Source organism: Ranitomeya variabilis, chromosome 2, assembly GCF_051348905.1.
Source record: "Ranitomeya variabilis isolate aRanVar5 chromosome 2, aRanVar5.hap1, whole genome shotgun sequence".
NCBI lineage: Eukaryota > Metazoa > Chordata > Amphibia > Anura > Dendrobatidae > Ranitomeya > Ranitomeya variabilis.
This window is the reverse complement of record NC_135233.1, coordinates 247,799,517-247,806,209: the sequence shown is the minus strand read 5'-3', so window position 1 is coordinate 247,806,209 and position 6,693 is coordinate 247,799,517.

Sequence of the window (6,693 nt, the reverse complement as noted above, 5' to 3'; positions counted from 1 at the left end):
GTACTGATGCTCCGCCGCTAAGGGGAGTGATGGTACGTCTGATGGCACTGAAGGAGTTCACCTGACCAGGTATCACAGACACCAATACACTTCATAGTCTGGCCTCCAGGGGGAGCTAAGGGCGCTATGTATTAGGCCACTCCTCACAATCTGGTAAAACTGGGGGTTGGATAGAAAGTTAGGGAGAAGCTGACTGGGTTGGAACCAGGCAACATCCTGTGGCAGAGGGTGTTGCAGGGGAAGATTCAGGGGGGTCCCTGTCAGGGGTGGGATCCTGACAGAGGCCTAGCGAAAAGGAAAGAACGTTAAGGAACCGCGCCTGCACTACACCGCGGCGGTATCTCAAGGAAGGACAAGAAGCGAGGTTTATTGTGGAGAGTGAGAAACGAGATCAAAGCAAAAAGGAGATAACACCAGTAGGAGTCGTGCTGTAAGATCGAGGCAACATCCTATTGAGGCGCGTAGCCGGTGGCTGGAACGCCGAGGAAGTATTGGGCTCCAAGCATTACTTCAAGCCAACGGCAGGACAGTTAATTATAGGTTGGCTGTCTCACCTAAATCATCTAAGCAGACATAGGGGTCAACTGTGGGAGAGGGGCGTCACTAGGGTCCCGGAAGAACTCCAGGCCTACCCGTCATACGGGTGCGTCCTATCCATATCATCTGGGGGACGGAGAAGAACATCAGAACAGACATAAGTTGTGGGAAAGAACATCAGAAACAGACACAACAGTTGTGAGGACTATCCCGTGGTGCTCAGCAGGGAAGTACTACAACACACAGGCGCTAGAAGGTAGGCACAGATTTCCACCTGCAAACAGAACTCTGGAGGTGCCATCGGACTGACCGGTCTCAGACAGCCCTGTTAACAGTACTCTGAATTGAGGATCTTGAAGCCTTCAGTAAAGAGGTAAAGAGACTGCAACCCTGTGTCCTCGTTATTCACCGCGAATTGCACCACGCACCACCATCACATCTTTTATTGGACGCCCCTTAGCAGGGTCACGGACCGGGTCTAGCCACCGTGACAACCCCAGATCTGAGACAGAGAGGCCTGGTACCGAGTATCCCCGCGGCCCTGCGTCTGGGGGCGCTCCAGAAGCGTCCCCATCATTGTTGTAAAACATCCCCCAGAGGACCCCTTTAAAGCAACGTCTTTCCCCACTGACCGAACACCACAGGTGGCATCACGACAGAATTTATCACAATTCCCTTTAAAGACCGTTCTCCTTTAATTGAGTTCCAGGGCTACGGACTGGGTTGCAGCCACTATGACATCCCCTTTAATAGCGACTGGACCCGGTGCCGAGTACCCCGATGGTGGGCGACTCATACATCCTTTAAGCGAGCGAGCGATTATGGACTGTAGAAAATGAGATCTCTCTTACATGTACACCCTTTAAGCGAGCAAGTGGTTACGGATTTAGAAAATGGGATCTCTCTGACATGTACATCCTTTAAGAGAGCGATTATGAACTGTAGAAAATAGGATCTCTCTGACATGTACATCCTTTAAGCGAGAGAGTAATTACGGACTGTACAGAAATGTCATATCCCTGACATATGCATTCTCCAAGCGAGTGGACAATTGAGGACTAAAAGGAAATGTCATTTCGATGTCTTATGTAGCCTCCAAGCGAGCGGGCAGCTATACACAGTACAGAAATATCATCACTCTGACACATGTATCCTCCAAGTGACCAAGAGGGTGATTATAGACTCTACAGAAATGTGATGTCTCCAACTTATGCCTTTTGAGAGCTAGCAGGCAAATATGGATTGTGCAGAAACGTGGTCTCTCTGACATACTGTATACATCCTCCAATTGAGTGAGCGAGTGATTATAGACTGCACAGAAATGTGATCTCTCTTAAATATGCATCCTTCAAGCGAGCAAGTGGGCGATTATAAACTGTACAGAAATGTGATCTCTCTGAGAACACTGATTTGTTTATCTGCACTGCCAGTTCCTTATCAGGTTTTAGACCCTTCCACACAAAGGTCATCTCTTTCCAGACCTGTTTTTAGATCCATGCTAACAGATCCAAATGGACAAGGCCATTAAAGAAAAAAAAGAATCAATCAATGGAAGGTATTTCTAGTTCATACTGTAGGTTGAGTTTTGACTCTACAACCAAGACATCCCTTTCCTATGTATGACATTACAAAATATAAAATATCTATTTTATAAGAAGCAGCGGCACTCTTGTCTATAGGTCATTTCTGGTATTGCAAGTAATTGAGAAATGAGTCTCACCTGCCATACCAAAATCAACCTATATTACTTCATAGATTCAGTACTTATGTACTGGCAAAAAGAGTTGAGAAAAAAAATGTGCAAAACCCTGCTCCAGTGGACTTGTCAGTAGTCTGTGACTGCAGAACCAGAACCCAGTTACTGGGTTTGAATTTCATCCTTTAAAAATGTAAGAAATTATTTGGCCCAAAAGTACCAACTGAAAACTCCATTAATTCTGCCCGCTAATGCCCCTCTCTGCCAGGAAGAACTCTGGAGAGATTATGCATATATCCCACCACTGCCAACAATTTGTCAGGGAGAACACCAGAGGAAATCACGCAGATCTTACCGCTGCCACCAATTTGTCAGGGGACGCAAATCTGCTGCTTCCAATTGTCAGGACAATAACACAATTGACTGACGAGTGATGGACGAGGCTGCGGCTGTTTCTACTACTAGGCCGGTAATTGGGGAACACAGAACTCTGATTTTTATTAGCTCAAGGTCACGCCTACATACCTCCCCATTGTGAGCTCATATGGGGAGCTGATCATGGGATATGCTAGGTCTTTTAGAAGTTTATGAGATCCTGAACATCCAGGATACTTTCGCCCCTGGAGGTCCAAAGCGAGAGATATAGTGGTCATGTTTCCTATCACGATTTTACCTTTCTATAGAGATGAAACGTGGGATGGATAGCATCATTTATCTGATCCGTATTAAGTTGGAGGTGTTCGGCCAGATTTTCAGCGATGTGATTGAATGTATGTTCGTCCATTCGCTACGACATTGAAAAATATATCTCCCATAAATATCAGATCTATGCAAACCCCAATATTTGTCACTGACCACTGGCTCTAGAGAGTCTGAGATAATTCCTTTGGATAGAGGAAACTCTTGTCTCGGGAATTGTACTTCTCCACCTCTGAGTCTACGAATCCTAGACTTAGGGCCCCTTCACACTGTGCAATCAAAGTCTGAACGAGCGTTCGATTTGTGACGTTTATCCGTCCTCGTTCCGAGGTTGCAAAGTGTGACATGGCGTTACGATTTGCGACGCAGCCCAGCATCGTACGATGTGAAAGAAAGAGCAGAACTTTCTTTCGTCGTAAATGTCTCGCTGTGGCGGTCGAAATCGTAGTATGTGACGGCGGTCATACGAGCTCGTAATGCGACTACGTGGGTTGGGCTTCCGCATACCTGTCTCCTGATTGGGCGTGACGTTTTAGCACGCCCATGCTGGTAATACGTCACGCTCGGAGTCGTAGGACTATGGCGGTGTGAAGGGTAGCGTACGATTGCGACGCGTGACGTTCACATCGCAACTACGTCAGAAAAAGCGTTAACATCGTAGAGTGTGACCGCTGGCTACGAGCTCGTACTGCGATGTCGAATATGACGCAAATGCGTCGTAATCGTAGCAGAATCGACCAGTGTGAAGGGGCCCTTAGTAGCTGCCTCTCAACAGATTCCCTGTCATAATTACCTGTTCACGGCAGGAGGTCTTACTTCAATGGAGGTTGAAGTGTTAGCTTTTTCTCACTTCCTCAGATATAATGAATCCCATATTTTCAATGTAAGGGTGATATGTCCGTCCCCCGGAGATGTCTATGGTTTTTATAGTTTTCCTCTAAAACACCTTCCTTTTTAGAGATGGCATGGGAGACTAATTTACATATTGTCTCCCAAGCCCATCTCACGGCACAACCACTCTGGATCCCACAATACCTTCTCTTTCTTTGATTCGGAGATAGGTTTCTCTGTGAGGTCACTCAGCATCTCCAGACTGGCCGGAGGTAGCCAGAAGCGACGTTAAGGCCCCAACCTCACAGGAACCCTCTGTGACGTGCTCTGGGTCAGTAACTAGTTCTGTTTTCCCACTCGATGATGAGGGTCAAGAAGGCTGCACGTTTTGGGCACTCTGACTGTGGGTGACAGCAGCTATGTAGGCTGTCTCACTGGGGATAACATTTTCTCATCAGCCTGACAGACTGTGAGTAACCATTTCCTCTCACCCGGACAGATTGGTGATACTACTTTCCCACCATCCTGACAGGCTGTGGGTAACATTTTTCCCTCTCCCTGACAGGTTGTGGGACATAGTTTTCCAAGACCCTGACAGGCTTTGTATAACACTTTCCAATCAGCTTGACAGGCTATGGGTATCACTTTCCCATCACCCTGACAAGCTGTGGTTAACACTTTTCCCTCACCCTGACAGGTTGTGGGACACACTTTCCAACCTTCCTGACAGGCTGGGTGTCACAGGTTCCTTCTCCGGTATCACACAATCAACAGACCAAGAGAATAGTGAACAATTCCAAGACCTTTATTTAGGCAAAACACGAAAGGTCCAGATGTACGATCCATCACACAAAGGATTAAATATTCCAGAACGCGAATGCAGTTCAGTTACAGAATAAAAGCCCAACAATCCAGCACAGAGGATAACAGTCCATATTCCCTTCTTTCTCTCTCTGAAGTGCTGTCTTCACCTCATGGGTCCACACAGGATCTGAATTCCCCCCAGCTCCTGTCCTCCCCTTATGTCCAGGAGTAGTCAAACAGGTTGGGGTGGTTTTCAGGCCTCCCCCACCTGACAAAGGTGCCTGGTGGGTTAAGGCACTATAGGGGGTCATTGTTTCAACAAGCTAGTTCAATATGTCATTAGCATATTAGCAAACAACATTATTCACTGACCCTGTGGAGAGATAACAATACAGAACTGTGGGGAGAATATCAGATGGCAAATAACAATCATCATCCTACAAGATACAGTAACACCATGATAATCAGTAAAATAGAAATATACACAAAATGATACCCACATAGCATATCACACCATCACACTGGGGATAAAACTTTCCAAGTTGTAGGCCAAAATCATCAGTATTAAAACAATAAAAGACCTGACAAATTTCAGTTGGTGGATAATGAATCTATAATATATGAAAGTTTAATTGTAATCATTACATTATGGTAAATAATGAAATTTAACACTATATGCTAATTTTTTGAGAAGGACCTGTATACACCTTCGATTCCAACACATGAAATATATACCCCGATACGATCACTGCCAACTCCAAAATAACAAAAGGAACTACTAGCTGTGACCACCAATCATTTATACAGCCTGATGGGACACCTGTTACAGGTAGTGTATGGCTTCAGGGGTGCTGTTTACAGAGCAAAAGAAAGGTAGCTATTAAATTTTACATATTTAATCTAGAAAAGTAGGCAGTGTTTATAAACAATATATAAAGATGTTACAAAATGGGAACAAAACAATACGGTATTTATAATTACATAGCATAAAAGGGATAACGAAAAAGTACTGAACCTGTGTCATGGAAATGACTCAGCGCTTAGCAGAGGGAGGTACTCCTTTAAGGAAACGGAGAAAACCACAGCATGCTTTAACTTCCAGGACTGATAAATTAAAAACAAACTCTGATATTTATTAGATCAAGGTTATGCCTACATACCTCCCCATGGTGAGCTCATATTAGGGGCTGACCATAGGATGTGCTTATGAGATCCCAACTTCCAAGATATTTTCACCCCTGAAGGTCCCAGGCGGGAGATAGGAAACATGACCACTATATCACGATTTTACCTTTTTAATAAGTTGGAGATATTCGGCCAGCCTTAAAGTGATGTGAATAAATGTATGTTCATCCCTTCACTACGACCTGAAATATATATCTCCCATAAATATCGGAACTATGCAAACCCCAATATTCATCACTGACCACTGGCTCTAGAGAGTCTGAGATAATTCCTTTGAACAGAGGAAGCTCTTCCTTCGGAAATTGTACTTATTCGCCTCGGTGTAAATATGAATCCTAGTCTTAGTGGCTGTCTCTCAACAGATCCCCTATCATAATTACCTGTTCACAGCAGGAGGTCCGACTTCAATGCATGTTGAACGATCAGTTCTTTCTGACTTTGCCAGTTATAATGAATGCCTTATGTTCAAAGAGAGGGTGATATGTCCCTCCTCCAGAGATGTCTTTATGGAATTACAATTTTTCTCTACGACACCCTAATCATTAATTTTTCTGCCACTTCACCCACTTGCCAGTTTGCCATGATGTTACAACATTATCCCAGAATATCAGACAAATGCCAAGTAGACATCTACATAAGTTTTGAGTCCCGAGGCAGATTAGTACTTACTACCACCATTACACACACATCCTGGCCAATTTCACAGATCTCTGACGATAACCTAGTTTGTTGGCATCTTTTCCCAGTTTTTTACTATTTCAGGATTAGAAGTGACTGACTGTAGTGTGCTTCAATGAGGCCAGTGACAGTAAGTTCATGATCCCCATTTTGCCTCCAGTTCTCAGAACCTCTAAAACATTTACATGATCTTAATTTTGCCTTTATGTTCACTTTAAAGACGTTTTTTCAGTATAATAAATAAAACAAGCAACTTTCTGATC